At 45.3% G+C, this 19,815-nt stretch overlaps 1 pseudogene; it reads left to right on the forward strand.

The window, feature by feature from the left end:
* The first annotated feature begins 69 nt into the window (after positions 1–69).
* LOC135562374 (uncharacterized protein C2orf42-like) lies at positions 70–8,801 on the forward strand (annotated as a pseudogene).
* Positions 8,802–19,815: the final 11,014 nt, after the last annotated feature.

The following is a 19,815-nucleotide window of genomic DNA, read 5'->3' on the forward strand; positions in this document are numbered from 1 at the left end:
ATATAAATGCAACAATTTCAAAGATGCTACTGAGTTACAGTTCATCTAAGAAAACCAGTCAAATGGAGAATGTGTTGGGCCATAATCTATGGATTTCACGTGACTGAGAACACATCTATTGGTCACGGATACCATTATTATTTATTTTTTTACGGTAGGGGCGTTGATCAGAAAACCAGTCAGTATTTGCCTCATGCAGTGTGACATCTCCAGCCCAGGGTGAAAGGACAGGCCAGGGCCGCTGTTCTGACCAACACCCTCTCCAAATAGGTTTCCAATTCCGTCACTCCCTGTGTCCACGTGAAGCAAGCCATGGGAGTGCCATGCGCAGACCACCCCTCTCCCTTTTTGAAGAGTTTAATTCTGGAGGTTGGCTACTGAGTCCCCGGGACCCCTGGTCCAGAGGGTGGACTAAAAATCATCTGGTGGTGAAATGTAACAGTAGAGCAAGTCGTCCTCTGGGGCTGCAGCACCTGACTAGGTGCTGGGGGGGAAGAGGCAGAGAGGGGGCTGTGTTTCAGTGTGCCTGTCAGGAGAGTGTCAGAGGGGGTACGGTGGGGGGGGAAGGGGACCCCCATGGAGACTTCCCAGGATGGGGTTGGGGAGGTGAGGGTTCTCAGGTGTCTTACCCGACTCCACCTCTCGGCCTGGTCCTGCAGCTCCATACCTCCGCCTCCACTTCTATGTCCGTGCCTTCGCCAATGATGAGTAACTGGCCACAAGAGTTCACGGGTTTCCTCAACTACAGCTCCAATGGTGCCTAGGAGCGGGATATTTTGTGTGTGTGTGATTGCACTTTGTGTAATATGTCCTATGGTGTGTGTGTGTATGTGCAATGCAGTGTATGTAAGAGATTGAATTGCCTCCCTGTCATTTGTACTGTAGGTGTACAATGGAATGCTGACTGCACAGTTATTTGTGTCTCCAACCCATCTCAGCTGCCTGAACCAATCACCGCTCACAAAACTAAGAGACTCTGTCTGGAAGAGCACGTCATTGATGAGCTGCCCTGCCAGTCACACCGTTCATCAAATAGAAGGGAGAATGCGTCATCTAGATAGGACCTGTATGTTCTTTTGAGAGCCGCCTGAGCAAAAAAAAAAATCTCTCTCAATCTGTCCTCTCTTCTTTGTGACTCTTTCATCTACTCCTCTCGATCTCCTTTCTTCCTCCCTGTCCCCTCTCTTCCCTCTCTTCCCTCCATCCCCAGCTCCCCCAGCTGTATGTCCTGTAGGAGTGGGGGTCAGAACAGTCCTGATCCTCCTGTTTCTACTGGACTCAAGGAGCCAGGTGCTGCCTGCCTGTCTCACTGTCTTTTCTCTTTCTCTCCGTCTCTCACCCACTGTCCCTGTCCATCTGTCTTTCTCTCTGTCCCTCACCCACTGTCCCTGTCCATCTGTCTTTCTCCGTCTCTCACCCACTGTCCCTGTCCATCTGTCTTTCTCTCTGTCCCTCACCCACTGTCCCTGTCCATCTGTCTTTCTCCGTCTCTCACACACTGTCCCTGTCCATCTGTCTTTCTCTCCGTCTCACACACTGTCCCTGTCCATCTGTCTTTCTCTCCGTCTCTCACACACTGTCTCTGTCCATCTGTCTTTCTCTCCGTCTCACACACTGTCCCTGTCCATCTGTCTTTCTCTCCGTCTCTCACACACTGTCCCTGTCCATCTGTCTTTCTCTCTGTCCCTCACCCACTGTCCCTGTCCATCTGTCTTTCTCCGTCTCTCACACACTGTCCCTGTCCATCTGTCTTTCTCTCCGTCTCACACACTGTCCCTGTCCATCTGTCTTTCTCTCCGTCTCTCACACACTGTCTCTGTCCATCTGTCTTTCTCTCCGTCTCACACACTGTCCCTGTCCATCTGTCTTTCTCTCCGTCTCTCACACACTGTCCCTGTCCATCTGTCTTTCTCTGTCCCTCACCCACTGTCCCTGTCCATCTGTCTTTCTCCGTCTCTCACCCACTGTCCCTGTCCATCTGTCTTTCTCTCTGTCCCTCACCCACTGTCCCTGTCCTGTCCATCTGTCTTTCTCTCTCTCACACACTCTCTTTCCTGTCCATCTGTCTTTCTCTCTGTCTCTCGCCCACTGTCTCTTTCCTGTCCATCTGTCTTTCTCTGTCTCTCACTCGTAAGGGGCATAAATGCAGTGAGAAAGGTAGTATCTAATTAACCACAGCTTCTTGAGCATTAAAACGTTTTATTATATTACTCTATATCTTTAAGTGTGTGTGTGTCAGGGAGCAGCCAGCCTCTGTATGAGAGCCTGGTGACCCTGGGTTTCCAGCAGTGGCTAGGCAGCGTTAAGGAGAGGATCCACCAGGCATTACTATTTTGACAGTAACACACACACAGCCCTCTGCCCCTCTGTTTGTATAATTGATGATGACGATGCAGAAGTTGTTGGCTCCAGGTAAGGAAAGCCGGAGGCTCTGGAGTTGTTCCCCAGGTGTTCAGCTCCCTGCAGCACCGTCTGTCCCTTGGATCCGAGAAGAGACGGCTGCCCAACGCTACCTCAGGTAAACCTTAACCAGAACCCTAACCCAAACCTAACACAACTACAACTCCACAACTGAGCCTATTCCAAAAATATGGTCTAGAGTCTAGATGGAAGCTAGCTGAAGCATTGCCACCTATCAAACCAATAAAATATTTTTATCGACTTGTAACAAACTAGCAAGCATAATATTTTTTTTAATTACTCAGCGTAGACTACTAAGTCTTTGCCCAACCCGTTAGGGAAAGAGGCACAGACAAGACATCGAAATGTCATTTCTACTCGGAGCCAATCAAATGCGATCGTTAACCTAAAAGTTAAGTTACAAGGTAAAAACAGATTTTTGTTTTCTTTGGTCAGCGTTTGTGAGGAATGATGATCTGCCTCCCCAAAGTACACCTGGCACATCACCAATCTGATGCAGGTCAAATGTATCTTTGACACCCCAGAGGCATGTAGCCTAGTGGTTAAGCGTGTTGAGCCAGTAACCGAAAGGTTACTGGTTTGAATCCCAGAGCTGACTAGGTGAAAAAGAAAGATCTGCCAATGTGCAAAAGTCTCTCTGGGTCAGAGCGCCTGCTAAAATGTGAAAGGTCTACTTACAAAGTCCACAAACTTCTTATGTCAGTGTGAAAGCGCGAACCACTGCTTTTAATCAGGGCAAGGTGTCTGGTAATATGTCCGAATATAAACAATGCAGCTATTCCCTCCGCAAGGCTATTAAACAAGCTAAGCGTCAGTACAGAGACAAAGTGGAATCTCAATTCAATGGCTCAGACACAAGAGGCATGTGGCAGGGTCTACAGTCAATCACGGACTACAAGAAGAAACCCAGCCCAGTCACGGACCAGGATGTCTTGCTCCCAGGCAGACTAAATCACTTTTTTGCCCGCTTTGAGGACAATACAGTGCCACTGACACGGCCTGCAACGAAAACATGCAGTCTCTCCTTCACTGCAGCCGAGGTGAGTAAGACATTTAAACGTGTTAACCCTCGCAAGGCTGCAGGCCCAGACGGCATCCCCAGCCGCGCCCTCAGAGCATGCGCAGACCAGCTGGCCGGTGTGTTTACGGACATATTCAATCAATCCCTATACCAGTCTGCTGTTCCCACATGCTTCAAGAGGGCCACCATTGTTCCTGTTCCCAAGAAAGCTAAGGTAACTGAGCTAAACGACTACCGCCCCGTAGCACTCACTTCCGTCATCATGAAGTGCTTTGAGAGACTAGTCAAGGACCATATCACCTCCACCCTACCTGACACCCTAGACCCACTCCAATTTGCTTACCGCCCAAATAGGTCCACAGACGATGCAATCTCAACCACACTGCACACTGCCCTAACCCACCTGGACAAGAGGAATACCTATGTGAGAATGCTGTTCATCGACTACAGCTCGGCATTCAATACCATAGTACCCTCCAAGCTCGAGACCCTGGGTCTCGACCCCGCCCTGTGCAACTGGGTACTGGACTTCCTGACGGGCCGCCCACAGGTGGTGAGGGTAGGCAACAACATCTCCTCCCGCTGATCCTCAACACGGGGCCCCACAAGGGTGCGTTCTGAGCCCTCTCCTGTACTCCCTGTTCACCCACGACTGCGTGGCCATGCACGCCTCCAACTCAATCATCAAGTTTGCGGACGACACAACAGTGGTAGGCTTGATTACCAACAACGACGAGACGGCCTACAGGGAGGAGGTGAGGGCCCTCGGATGTGGTGTCAGGAAAATAACCTCACACTCAACGTCAACAAAACTAAGGAGATGATTGTGGACTTCAGGAAACAGCAGAGGGAACACCCCCTATCCACATCGATGGATCAGTAGTGGAGAGGGTAGCAAGTTTTAAGTTCCTCGGCATACACATCACAGACAAACTGAATTGGTCCACTCACACTGACAGCGTCGTGAAGAAGGCGCAGCAGCGCCTCTTCAACCTCAGGAGGCTGAAGAAATTCGGCTTGTCACCAAAAGCACTCACAAACTTCTACAGATGCACAATCGAGCATCCTGGCGGGCTGTATCACCGCCTGGTACGGCAACTGCTCCGCCCTCAACCGTAAGGCTCTCCAGAGGGTAGTGAGGTCTGCACAACGCATCACCGGGGGCAAACTACCTGCCCTCCAGGACACCTACACCACCCGATGTTACAGGAAGGCCATAAAGATCATCAAGGACATCAACCACCCAAACCACTGCCTGTTCACCCCGCTATCATCCAGAAGGCGAGGTCAGTACAGGTGCATCAAAGCTGGGACCGAGAGACTGAAAAACAGCTTCTATCTCAAGGCCATCAGACTGTTAAACAGCAATCACTAACATTGAGTGGCTGCTGCCAACACACTGTCATTGACACTGACCCAACTCCAGCCACTTTAATAATGGGAATTGATGGGAAATGATGTAAATATATCACTAGCCACTTTAAACAATGCTACCTTATATAATGTTACTGTTACCCTACACTATTCATCTCATATGCATATGTATATACTGTACTCTAGATCATCGACTGCATTCTTATGTCACTAGCCACTTTAACTATGCCACTTTGTTTACTTTGTCTACATACTCATCTCATATGTATATACTGTACTCGATACCATCTACTGTATGCTGCTCTGTACCATCACTCATTCATATATCCTTATGTACATATTCCTTATCCCCTTACACTGTGTATAAGACAGTAGTTTTGGAATTGTTAGTTAGATTACTTGTTGGTTATCACTGCATTGTCGGAACTAGAAGCACAAGCATTTCGCTACACTCGCATTAACATCTGCTAACCATGTGTATGTGACAAATAAAATTTGATTTGATTTGATTTGTGGAAGAGCTTTTCTTGGACTGTGTCCGGTAACCTGCCTAAATGACTACCACCCCGTAGCACTCACGTCAGTATCCTTGAAGTGCTTTGAAAGGCTGGTCATGGCTCACATCAACACCATCATCCCAGAAACCCTAGACCCACTCCAATTCACATACCGCACCAACAGATCCACAGATGACGCAATCTCAATCGCACTACACACTGCCCTTTTCCACCTGGACGAAAATACTGTTCATTGACTACAGCTCAGCGTTCAATACCATAGCGCCCTCAAAGCTCATCACTAACCTAAGGACCCTGGGACTAAACACCTCCCTCTGCAACTGGATCCTGGACTTCCTGACGGGCCGCCCCCAGGTGGTAAGGGTAGGCAAAAACACATCTGCCACGCTGAGCCGCAACACAGGGGCCCCACAGGTGTGCATGCTTAGTCCCCTCCTGTACTCCCTGTTCACCCAAGACTGGGTGGCCAAGCACGACTCCAACACCACCATTAAGTTTGCTGACCACACAATGGTGGTAGGTCTGATCACTGACAATGATGAGACAGCCTATAGGGAGGTGGTGCCAGGACAACAACCTCTCCCTCAACTTGAGAAAGACAAAAGAGCTGATCATGAACTACAGGAAAAGGAGGGCCCCGTTCACATCGACGGGGCCGTAGTGGAGCGTGTCGAGAGTTTCTTGGTGTCCACATCACCAACAAACGATCATGGTCCAAATACACCAGGAAAGTCAGAAAAATGTTTTTCCCCCTCAGGAGTCTGAAAAGATTTGTCACGGGTCCCCAGATACTCAAAGTTCAACAGCACCGGGAGCATCCGGCCTGATTGCATCACCATCTGCTATGGCAACGGCTCGGCATCCGTCCGTAAGGCAGTAGTGCGTACGGCCCAGTACATCACTGGACCATAAGTATTCAGACACCATGACGTTTTCCACATTTTGTTACATTACAGCCTTATTCTATAATGGATTAAGTCAATAAATATCCTCAGCAATATACACACCCCATAATAACAAAGCAAAAACATGTTTTTAGAACTTTTGGCAAAAAATTGTTTTAAATTAAAACAGAATTACCTTATTTACATAAGTATTCAAACCCTTTGCTATGAGACTCAAAATTGAGCTCCGTTAACAACAAAGAGAAAACAGGCTTTAGATATTTTTGCTAATTGATTCTAAATAAAAAAACATACCTTATTTACATAAGTATTCAAACCCTTTGCTCTGAGACTCGAAATGAAGCTAAGGTGCATCCTGTTTCCATTGATCATCCTTGAGATGTTTCTACAACTTGACTGGAGTCCACCTGTTGTACATTAAATTGAATGCACATGATTTGGAAAGACAGACACCTGTCTATATAAAGGTCCCACAGTTGACAGTGCACGTAAGAGCAACAACCAAGCCATGAGGTCAAAGGAATTGTCCATAGAGCTCTGAGACAGGATTGTGTCGAAGCACAGATCTGGGGAAGGACACAAACGTTTCTGCAGAAATTGAAGGTCCACAAGAACACAGTGGCCTCCATCATTCTTAATTGGAAGAAGTTTGGAACCACCAAGACTCTTCCTAGAGCTGGCCGCCTGGCTAAACTGAGCAGTCGGGGAGAAGGACCTTGGTCAGGGAGGTGACCAATAACCCGATGGTCACTCTGACAGAGCTCCAGAGTTCCTCTGTGGAGATGGTAGAACCTTCCAGAAGGACAGCCATCTCTGCAGCACTCCAACAATCAGGCCTTTATGATAGAGTGGCCAGACGGAAGCCACTCCTCGGTGAAAGGCACATGAAAGCCCGTTTGGAGTTTGCCGGAAGGCACCTAAACTAGACAGACTATCTGGTCTGATGAAACCAAGATTAAACTCTTTGGCCTGAATGCCAAGAGTCACATCTGGAGGAAACCTGGCACCATCCCTACAGTGAAGCATCATGCTGTGGGGATTTTTTTCAGCGGCAGGGACTGGGAGACTAGTCAGGATCTAGGCAAATATGAACAGAGAAAAGTACAGAGAGATCCTTGAGGAAAACCCGCTCCAGAGCGCTCAGGACCTCAGACTGGGGCGAAGGTTCACCTTCCAACAGGACAACAACCCTAAGCACACAGTCAAGACAATGAAGGAGTTGCTTCTGGACAAGTTACTGAATGTCCTTGAGTGGCCCAGACTTGAACCCGATCGAACATCTCTGGAGAGACTTGAAAATAGCTGTGCAGAGAAAAATGGGATAAACTCCCCAAATATAGGCATACCAAGCTTGTAGCATCATACCCAAGAAGACTCGATGCTGTAATCGCTGCCAAAGGTGCTTCAACCTAGTACCGAGTAAAGGGTCTGAATACTTATGTAAATTTGACATTTCAGTTTTATATTAAATAAATAAATGTGCAAAAATGTCTAAACCTGTTTTTGCTTTGCCATTATGGGGTATTGTGTGTCGATTAATGAGGGGAACTTTTTTTTTTAAAGAAATCAATTTTAGAATAAGGTTGTAATGTAACAAAATGTGGAAAAAGTCCAGGGGCCTGAATACTTTTCGAATGCACTGTGTATACCAAGCGGTGTCAGAGGAAGGCCCAAACAATTGTCAAAGATTCCAGTCACCCAAGTCATAGACTGTTCTCTCTGCTTCCGCACGACAAGCAGTACCGGAGAGCCAAGTCAGGACCAATAGGCTCCTTAACAGCTTCTAACCCCAAGCCATAAGACTGCTGAACAATTAACCAAATAGCCACCCAGACTATTTGCAAATGGCTACCCCCTTTGTTTTGACACTGCTGCTACTACTGTTTATTATCGATGCATAGTCACTTTACCCCTCCCTGCATCTACAAATGACCTCGACTAACCTGTACCCCCGCACATTGACTCGGTACCCACTGTATATAGCCTCATTGTTGTTATTTTATTGTTACTTCTTTAATAAATGTTTTATTATCTGTACACATTTGTATATCTTTTTTTTGCTTTTATTTGATTTGGTAAATATGATTTGATCTATATCTTCTTAACTGCGTTGTTGGTTAATTAAGGGCTTGTAAGTAAGCATTTCACGGTAAGGTCTACCTAATCAAATCAAATCAAATGTATTTATATAGCCCTTCGTACATCAGCTGATATCTCAAAGTGCTGTACAGAAACCCAGCCTAAAACCCCAAACAGCAAGCAATGCAGGTGTAAAAGCACCTACACCTCTTGTATTTGGCGCATGTGACATTTTGTTGTTGATTTGATCATGTTTTGGTTTCAATCCCTTCCTTTGTGACATTCCCTCCATCTCATCATGTATCCCTCTCTTTCTCTGTCCTCCAGAGTTTTGTGAAGAACATTGATGGTTCTCATTCTCCCTTCCGCCGTCCCGAACTCCCCACTCTGGACTCAACCGAGGGCTACTGCTGCAAAGACAGATCCCAGGCCATTCCACCCCTGGAGCTACGCACCTTCCTCAAAGTTGGTCTGAGTGAGTGAGTCTTGTTCATGCCTCAGCCCCACTCTTGGCCCTCTTGGGGAACACGATAGGTGATGCAAATTAAGGAGGAATTGAGAGGCATCAGCCACCGCGGTAAATGAAACTAGTTTGCAACCAATCGTTTCAAATGCTGGCAATGGCACATAATAGATGTCTGCATTTTTGTTTGTTTGGTCCATTCAGTTAGCTTTAGACCACTATGTGATTGCACAAGCTAAAGATACTGCTCAATTCAAACTACTTATCCCTTGTGAAAAATCCTGCTCTGTGAGGTGTTGTGAGGTGTTTGAACCGCGTGTACCCCTGTGCAAGTTTGTACAGTCGCTGTTATTCCCATAGGTCATTAAACACAGAGGGATGAACCCAAAACAAGCAAAGGAGGTGTGAAGGATGACAGTCTCTTGTTATGCCTTTTGTTTCGAGTGTTTTACCTCCTACTCCCCTAAAACACAGGTGTGAACTTTTGCTTAGTAAAATGCAAAGCATATTTACTTGCATCACATTTAATGACCTGTGGGTGCTCACCGGTGGTGGGTTGTCGATGGTGTTCTGCACGGCTGCAGAGAGGCCTTCCTTCATCATAGAGGTGAGGCTGTAGAAATTGTGCTGCTGGTCGATCTCAAACAGGCCCAGTAGCTTCCACTGCTGCCTCAGGCCCCCCCACATCTTCCTCTTCACCGTACCAGTCCTCTGCGTGCCCTGCGCTGGACCCGCAGACATCTCCATCTGGGGTGGGGATGACACACACACACACACACACACACACACACACATACTCATGATCCAGCACTTGCAACCATCTCCGCAAAATGCCACATCAGCCGATTCCAATGGAGTGCCATAACAAAGCACATACACCGGTAAGACCATGTAGGTTAGTCTTCCTGTCGATTTAACATGCGTGGTAAGGTCGTTGCTGGGACAACCAGAGGTTGACAATAAGAGTCGTGTCTTACCTAGGCAGACCTGAGCTGCCTGAGGCATGCAGAAAGAGACCACGGCCACAAAGGTCCAATGGCTCTATAGGCCTCAGAGATTGGAACGTTTTTATTGGCCTGATATTGATTAACAACCAAACCAGCGAGATCCATTTGACACCAGCAGCCTTTCCTAGGTTTGGAACAAGCGGCCGGGAGATAACTAAGGACCATATAGGCTAGTCTCTCATTCTCTCCTTCTCCCACATATGACCCACCAGTGATCATGGATTGAGTGAGTGAGGTGAGGTGAGGTGAGTGAGGGTGTGATCATCATCAACTAGATTCAGCCATGGGACATTTCTGGAGCAGATGGTCAGGGGGCCGGAACATAATTACAAATCATTTGTAGACTGCAAATTGACCGCAAGAAGCCCAAACAGAATATTTGACTAAAACATAATCATTGCAAATATTGTTTACATTTGTATATGATCACGTGTCTCTTTATTATGCGTGGGAATACTTGGGAAGAGATTTCCGAAAATTAAAATCACTTGAAGCTGATTTCCTGGTTTCTTTTATATCTTCCGTCCCCTAAAAAATGCTAAAAATAAAGAAATACATTTGCTCAGAAAACTTGGGAGCCAAATAAAATCACCCCAGGGACAAATTTGACCCATGGGTCACTAGTTGGGGAACCCCGGTGCCTGATGTATGTTTGAGCTGGACTAGTGAGTGTGTAATGTCATATATGAACTGATTTCTTGCCACAGGTCTGTGTACATGTACCGAAGATCAGAAGGACCACACTCACTTTGTGAGTGGATCCCAGACATCCTGCCTCGCAGTCGCGTCGGAGAGCTCCGCATTCTCTTCCAGTATGGGCACCTGCACGGAAGAGGTTGAGCCCGCCCGCCAGCCAGCCCGCGAAGACAGACGGAATACTGCGACAGAATACCAGGACACACCAGAGGAGAGGGGGGGCAGGCAGAGAGGGGTTGTTCCAAGTCATCATCATCATAAGACTCCTCCCAACCCAAACCGACTGTAGAAACAATGCAGTTAACTGACCCTCGAGATATCACACTGGAGGATCTGTTAGTTAAAAGTTCTGGAAGTATGGAAGTCTACAGGACTGTTTTTAGATGGGGAAGTATAGAGAGATGAGGGGGAAACAGTTTAGAGAGATGAGGGGGAAACAGTTTAGAGAGAAGGAAAGAGAGATGAGGGGGAAACAGTTTAGAGAGAAGGAAGGAGGGATGAGGGGGAAACGGTTTAGAGGGAAGGAAAGAGAGATGAGGGGGAAATAGTTTAGAGAAATGAGGGGGAAACAGTTTAGAGAAGGAAAGAGAGGGAAACAGTTTAGAGAGATGAGGGGAAAACAGTTTAGAGAGATGGAAAGAGAGATGAGGGGGAAACCGTTTAGAGAGAAGGAAAGAGAGATGAGGGGAAAACAGTTTAGAGAAGGAAAGAGAGGGAAACAGTTTAGAGAGAAGGAAAGAGAGGGAAACAGTTTAGAGAGATGAGGGGGACACAGTTTAGAGAGGGGGACAGTTTAGAGGGAAGGAAAGAGAGATGAGGGGGAGACAGTTTAGAGAAGGAAAGAGAGATGAGGGGAAAACAGTTTAGAGAAGGAGAGGGAAACAGTTTAGAGAGATGAGGGGAAAACAGTTTAGAGAGAAGGAAAGAGAGATGAGGGGGAAACGGTTTAGAGGGAAGGAAAGAGGGATGAGGGGAAAACAGTTTAGAGAGAAGGAAAGAGAGATGAGGGGAAAACAGTTTAGAGAGAAGGAAAGAGAGATGAGGGGGACACAGTTGAGAGAGATGAGGGGGAAACAGTTTAGAGAGATGAGGGGAAAACAGTTTAGAGAGATGAGGGGGAAACAGTTTAGAGAGAAGGAAAGAGAGGGAAACAGTTTAGAGAGATGAGGGGAAAACAGTTTAGAGAGATGGAAAGAGAGATGAGGGGAAAACAGTTTAGAGAAGGAAAGAGAGGGAAACAGTTTAGAGAGAAGGAAAGAGAGGGAAACAGTTTAGAGAGATGATGGGAAAACAGTTTAGAGAAGGAAAGAGAGGGAAACAGTTTAGAGAGAAGGAAAGAGAGGGAAACAGTTTAGAGAGATGAGGGGAAAACAGTTTAGAGAAGGAAAGAGAGGGAAACAGTTTAGAGAGATGAGGGGGAAACAGTTTAGAGAGATGGAAAGAGAGATGAGGGGGAAACCGTTTAGAGAGAAGGAAAGAGAGATGAGGGGGAAACGGTTTAGAGGGAAGGAAAGAGGGATGAGGGGAAAACAGTTTAGAGAGAAGGAAAGAGAGATGAGGGGAAAACAGTTTAGAGAGAAGGAAAGAGAGATGAGTTTAGAGAAGGAAAGAGAGGGAAACAGGAAAGAGAGGGAAACAGTTTAGAAAAGGGGAAAACAGTTTAGAGAGAAGGAAAGAGAGATGAGGGGAAAACAGTTTAGAGAGAAGGAAAGAGAGATGAGGGGAAAACAGTTTAGAGAGGGAAACAGTTTAGAGAGATGAGGGGGAAACAGTTTAGAGAGAAGGAAAGAGAGATGAGGGGAAAACAGTTTAGAGAGAAGGAAAGAGAGATGAGGGGAAAACAGTTTAGAGAGAAGGAAAGAGAGATGAGGGGAAAACAGTTTAGAGAAGGAAAGAGAGGGAAACAGTTTAGAGAGATGAGGGGAAAACAGTTTAGAGAAGGAAAGAGAGGGAAACAGTTTAGAGAGATGAGGGGGAAACAGTTTAGAGAGAAGGAAAGAGAGATGAGGGGGAAACAGTTGATGGCCAAAAATGTAATTTTTAATTTTCATATCCGTGTTTGTTCAATCTTCCCCCATGTTACTCTATGTCCCTTCCAATGCAGCTACCATGGATTTGTGTTTATGTACGCTATTACGCGACTTCTGTGTATCAAACCGCAGGTGCTTGATAAAATTAGCTACTGGTTGATTGCAGCTCACTCTGTATACAACTATAGAATCTGAATGCCATATCAAATCATTGGGATAAATCAACATGTATTTGAGGCTTATGTGTGTCTGAAGGGTTGTAAATGAATGACATCTGATTACCGTGTGTGTGTGTGTGTGTGTGTGTGTGTATGTTCACGAAGCAGTGTGTAATAAGAACTTTCTGATGTGTAGCTCACCCTTTTACATTGACGTGATTCAATGTCAAATATGATATTTATCTTTGTTGCCCGTACTTACAAAAAAATAGAATGTGAGACCCAAGTGTGTTACTGCTATTTCTGTTCCATACCACTCCTCCCTCCCCTTCTCTAGATCACTTATTTTGCTGTTTAAAAAAAATAGGGGGCACACTTATTGTATCCTAGATGTTGCTTGTTTTTCAGCCAAAGTGTTGAGGTTACAGTTTTCGTCCACCAGGTGGCGACATTAGCTAACAGTTTCACTCCAGTGTTCCACAAACTAGACTCGTGGCTACATAGGAGAGAAATTAGGTTTACAGCAGAGAGGAATTAGTTGTAGCTTTATAGAAACGTAATTGTCCACTATTTAGCCATGGCTCCATCCCCTGAAGCACAGACAGCTCACTTTAATGACCCACTCCTTCTCAGGATATTGCCGTATCTTGGTCTTTCTACACTGAACAAAAATATAAACACAACATGTAAAGTGTTAGTCCCATGTTTCATGACCTGAAATAAAAGATCCCAGAAATGTTCCATAAGCACAAACACGTATTTCTCTCAAATGTTGCACACAAATCTGTTTACATCTCTGTTAGTGAGCATTTCTCCTTTGCCAAAATAATCCATCCACCTGTAAAGTATAGCATGTCAAGAAGCTGATTAAACATGATCATTACACAGGTGCACCTTGTTCTGGGGACAATAAAAAGCCATTCTAAAATGTGCAGTTTTGTCCCACAACACAATGCCACATACTATATGTCATATACATACTATACTACAAGTTGAGGGATCGTGCAATTGGCATGCTAACAGCAGGAGTTTCCACCAGAGTTGTTGCCAGAGAATTCAATGTTAATTGATCTACCAGGAGCCGCCTCCACCCTCTTTTTTTTTAGAGATTTTGGCAGTACGTCCAGCTGGCCTCACAACTAGACTAGAGATATTCCCCTAGCTATAGCTAGTCAGTGGTTGCACATCTAACTCGCTGGAATGAAGTAAGGGTGTGAGTAGTAGACATGTAAATATTTCATTTGACTGTTAACAACAGGTCCTCAGCGACCCAGAACTGTCGGATCATCTGGTTACACCTGTGCAAATCCATGTGTGTATAGCAATGGAATGAAACATCCGACCAATGGCTCGAGTCGTGCTGTAGGTCCACCCCACACCTGGAGGGTTGTGGGGTCCTGTCCGGAAGCAACCCCTAGCCCCTAGCCACTTGTGGAGATATGAAAGGATTGGACAAGTGTAAGCAATACCACCAAAATTCCACCAAGCTAATCAGAGGGTAAGGTGAAGCTCTCACCTTTTCACCACCCATCAATCCCTCTCAGATCTCCACAAGTGTCTAGACTCTGGGCAGTTGGGGCTAGGGGTGGTTTCTGGACAGGATATGGGTATTATGGTAGCGCAGTCAGTCAGTCTGGTTCTGAGGTATGTCCGGGATGATATCAGTATCGCAATGTTTTTTCATGGCAAAAATGTAAACTCTTTGGTGCTTTTAAAACCTGCTGTATGTACAATACTATGTGCAATAGTTTGGAAAATAAATAAATGTGACTCTGGAGGACAACATGATGTTTCTTTCCAACAAACTGTTTTCCTAAAGAAGTTCAATTTGCTGAGTGATTTGTTTCAAAACTGGTATCGTCCCGGCCCTACTATGAGGTCGAAATAACACTAAAATTGTGAAAATGATGATAATGCTCTTTTTGTTTAAGAAATAAATGTCTGGAATTTCAGCCTGTTCAGGTGGGATGGAACTTGTGGCCCACCTCATGACATCACAATGTGATCTGTTAATAATAGACCAATGATTGTTCATCTGGGTAAGGGGGTGGGCTCTAAACAATCCTATCAGCCAATCGGGGCTGTGTATGTAAATATCATCACATTTGAGGACATGAGGAATCAAGGAAATGCAATTGAAATTGTCCCCTTGTTTCCCCCATTCCTTACCTCCCTCTCAAATCACATTGGGGGAGAACAGGGAAGGTTCCTCCCCTCAGGCTACAATGCACTTTCAAGGAGAGGCAAGGAGTGGAGGAAACAAGGACAGAGGAAGCAAGAATCTGATGGGTAGTTTTCAGACACACACACACAATGCTTGAAGAGTTGATTGAATTATTGGTTATTAATATTTATCAATTGTTTTGAAAAACAGAACACATTGTATTATATTATTGTATCAACTATTAAAACATATAGAAATTCTGTTGTTTATCTTTTTCATTCTTCAGGAATGTTTAGCATGGCTACAAATAATAGAGACGTTGACTAAAGCACAAAAAGACCTGGCACCTAGGCATGACAAACAAACGTGTGTAGTGATGCTTCTTGTGACACTTTGAATGACATGTAGATGTTGTGTTGTTGCTAGGTGGAGTTATGGTCTCATTGTTCCCACCTATACTTGTATTCCTGCAACTACACATGTGAAGCTACAAGAAAACCATATTTAAATGTATATCAAACCATTTTGAAATGTTGAACCTGATGTCACACATTGGCCCCTTCGTTCATAGAAAGACCCATCTACAGAATAATATCAACGTTTACATGAACTAACCAAATCAGCGAATGCTCCTTAGAGAACCCCATGACAAATTAGTACCAGTACAGGATGAGGACATTAGTGTATCCGAGGTGTGTGTGGGTGTCAGAACATCAATGGCCCAATTCGTCCTCCCTCTCAGACCCCAGGAGACAACCTCCACAAGTGTTTCCACAAGTTTCATTAGTCATATGTACAGGATACACATGGTGTGTGTGTGTGTGTGTGTGTGTGTGTGTGTGTGTGTGTGTGTGTGTGTGTGTGTGTGTGTGTGTGTGTGTGTGTGTGTGTGTGTGTGTGTGTGTGTGTGTGCTATGGTGCGGAGTGTCAGTGCAGGTGGTCAGTCCAGTTCAAGTGTTCAGCAGTCTGATGGCTTGCAGATAGAAACTGTCTCTGAGCCTGTTATCAGTCCTCATGCTTTGATACTGTCTACCCGACGATAAAGGGAGAGAACAGCTCTTGGCTGGGGTGTGTGGGTTCCTTGATGACGCTGCGGGCCTTCCTCCGAGCACCATTTCGAGTACATGTCCCGGATGGGTGGGAGCGCGGTCGTCTTCACCACGGTCGTGGACGGAGCAATTCCGTCACCAGGCCGGGATGCAACCGGTCAGGACGCTCTCGATGGTGCAGCGGTAGTATTTGGAGAGGACCCGCGGCGGCGTGACACATTTCTTCAGCCGCCGTAGGAAGTAAAGACGCTCTTGCACCCTCTTGACAGAGTGGTGGTGTTGTTGGTCCATGTCGAGTCCTCGGTGATGTGGACGCCGAGGAACTTGGAACTGCACAGTCCCGTTGATGCTCCCTGGAGTCAACAATCAATTCCTTTGTTTTGTAGTGTAGAGTGTTAAGTGTGTGCATGTGCGTGTGCGTGTGACACTGACAGACACAGAAATAAACTATGGGAGAGAAGAGAGACATCTTGTTTGACATGAGCATGAATGTAAGCTTGAAAGTTGGAGGAGGAGGAAGGAGAGGGAGAGAGAGAGGGGGAGCGACTACAGCTTCAATTACCATTCCCAGAGAGAGAGAGAGAGAGGGAGTGGGGGGAAAGGAAGGGAATGTCGAGTTATAAAGAACATTGGTAGATTCAAATCTCAGGGTCTCAAAGTGATTCTTTTCAGAGTGTGTGTGTGTGTGCACTAGTGTGTATGTGTCCCATGATGATTGAATGGTGAGAAGTAGCCAGGAGCCAGCTCCCTGTGACTGTGACTGTGAGTGAGTAAGTGAGTGTGTGTGTATGTGTGGATGCGTGTGTGTATGTGTCTGTGTCCGTCAACACCAGACGAAAGACATACACTGAGACGACAGCGCTCTCTCTTAGCCTTGTCATTCTGAATTAGAGAGAAAACAAGAGTGTGAGCCAAGGCTATAGAGTAAGCGGCTAAGAGTAAAAAAACAAAAATATCATCCAAAAGGTAAACTCTCTCCATAAAGGGAAAACTTTCAGATGGTAGAGAATATATATTATTCAATAGATGCTCGACTTGTAAAGTTCTGGTGCAACGTGTGAAAAGTGTTCCACTTCTTCTGGACACTCCCTACAGGCCCTTCAGCTTAGTCCAATCCATGAGGTGGAGTGAGCTACTGCACACATCAGACAGAGGAGTATTGAGACTATTGAGACCCACCTACAGTCAAATTGAAGAACACTGAGACAATGAAGAGATCAGCAGATGTCAAGCAGCACTTCTCAGACGAGTCAATGGACCACTTAGCTACTAACCTCTGAGGTCTGACTGTCAATCATTAAACCAGCCGGCCAACCCATTCACATACCAATCGCCTGCCAATAGCTTCTACTCTCCTTCCCTCTCGCTGCCTTTCTCTCTCTCTCCACCCATCTCTCCTCTCTTTCTCTCCCTCTCCCCTTAAACTCTATCTATTGCTCTCTCTCTCTCTCTCCCCTTAAACTCTCTCTATTGCTCTCTCTCTCTCCCTCTCCCCTTAAACTCTCTTTATTGCTCTCTCTCCCTCTCCCCTTAAACTCTCTCTATTGCTCTCTCTCTCCCTCTCCCCTTAAACTCTCTCTAGTTCTCTTTCTCTCTCTCTCTCTCTCTCTCTCTCTCTCTCTCTCTCTCTCTCTCTCTCCCCTTAAACTCTCTCTATTGCTCTCTCTCTCTCCCTCTCCCTTACTCTCTCTATTGCTCTCTCTCTCTCTCTCCCCTTAAACTCTCTCTCTCTCTCTCTCTCTCTCTCCCTCTCCCTTAAACTCTCTCTATTGCTTCTCTCTCTCTCTCTCTCTCTCTCTCTCTCTCTCTCTCTCTCTCTCTCTCTCTCTCCCCTTAAACTCTCTCTATTGCTCTCTCTCTCTCCCTCTCCCCTTACTCTCTCTATTGCTCTCTCTCTCTCTCTCCCCTTAAACTCTCTCTCTCTCTCTCTCTCTCTCTCTCCCTCTCCCCTTAAACTCTCTCTATTGCTCTCTCTCTCTCTCTCTCTCTCTCTCTCTTCTCTCTTTCTCTCTCTCTCTCTCTCCCTTTAATGTTAGGAGTGAATGAGGGTTGCGCTGGGTTCATTCGAGACAGTACTCCTCCCTAGCGATGTATGATCCTACCTGACCCTGTGACCCTGTGTTCCTCTCTCTGGGTTCAATTACAGCACCATTCATCTGGCCTGCTTAACTCAACGATTCATTTGTTACGATTCAAAATCGATTGAATACTTAATACTTTTTCTCACTCATCTATACACAATATCCCATAATGACAAAGTGAAAACATATATTTTTTAGAAACCTTTGCAAATGTCTTGGAGATGAAATTCAGAAATATGTTGTTTACATAATTATTCACTGAGTCAATACATGTTAGAATCACCTTTTTGTCTTTCTGGGTAAGTCGCTAAGAGCTTTGCACACCTGGATTGTACAATATTTGCAAATTATTCTTAAAAAATTGCTGGACAGACATTTTCAAGTCTTGCCATAGATTTTCAAACCAATTTAAGTCAAAACTAAACTGTAACTAGGCCACTCAGTAACATTCATTCAATGTTGTCTTGATAAGCAACTCCAGTGTTTTAGGTTATTGTCCTGATGAAAGATGAATTTGTCGCCCAGTGTTTTAGGTTATTGTCCTGATGAAAGATGAATTTGTCGCCCAGTGTTTGTTGGAAAGCAGACAGAACCAGGTTTTCCTCTAGGATTTTGCCTGTGATTAGCTCTATTCAGTTTTTTTAATCCCAAAAAATTCCCTAGTCCTTGCCGATGACAAGCAAACCCATAACCTGATGCAGCCACCACCATGCTTGAAAATATGACGAGTGGTACTCAGTGATGTTTTGGATTTGTCCCAAACATAACGTTTGTATTCAGGACATATAAGTTCATTTCTTTGCCACATTTTCTGCAGTTTTACTTTAGTGCCTTATTGCAAACAGGATGCTTGTTTTGGAAAAATTGTATTATCTACAGGATTCCTTCTTTTTACTCTATCATTTAGGTTAGCATTGTGGAGTAACTAAAATGTCGTTGATCCATCCTCAGTTTTCTCCCACAGCCATTAAACTCTGTAAATCTTTTAAAGTCACCATTGGCCTTGTGATATCGCTGAGCAGTGTCCTTCCTCTCCAGCAACTGAGTTAGGAAGGATGTCTGTACCTCTATAGTGATTGGGTGTATTGGTACACCGTCCAAAGTGTAATTAATAACTTCCCCTACTCAAAGGGATATTCAATGTCCACCTTTTTTTCCTTGCCCATCTACCAATAGGTGTTCTTCTTCACGAGGCATTGGAAAACCTCCCTGGTGTTTGTGGTTGAATCTGTGTTTGAGGGACCTTACAGATAGTTGTATGTGTGGGGTACAGAGATGTGGTCGTCCTTTAAAAATCATCTTAAACACTATTATTGCCCGCAACTTATTCTGTAACTTGTTTAGTGATGAACATTTTCAAGTCAGGCTGCAACACAACAAGATGAAGTCAACCGGTGTAAATATACACCATTTAGCAGACACTTTTATCCAAAACAACTTACAGTCAAGCTTGCATACATTTCACGTACGGGTGGGCCTGGGAAGCAAACCCACTACCCTGACGTTACAAGTGTCATGCTTTACCAACTGAGCTACAGTGGACCACTAAGGTGCAAGGCAAAAACAAAAGTTAAAAAGAATGATATTCAATCATTTATTTGATTGTGGTGTACTGTCATAAGGACCAGTAGTATCCCAGTGAGCTTCACATCAGAGCCAGTTCTTCTCTTGTAATATTTTCTCACTCATCCCTCTCAGGTGTTGAGTCCAGTGTACAGTAGCAGCCTGTAGAAGGTCACGAAGCTTTGTCTCATTCTGTTCAGTCAAGCTAATTTACTAACAGCGTTTAAGTGACTCGCGTCATAAATGAAGACAATGAAAAGCCTGGAATTGACGTCAGCAGGAACAC

The sequence above is a fragment of the Oncorhynchus nerka genome, linkage group LG19 (assembly GCF_034236695.1).
Source record: "Oncorhynchus nerka isolate Pitt River linkage group LG19, Oner_Uvic_2.0, whole genome shotgun sequence".
Lineage (NCBI taxonomy): Eukaryota > Metazoa > Chordata > Actinopteri > Salmoniformes > Salmonidae > Oncorhynchus > Oncorhynchus nerka.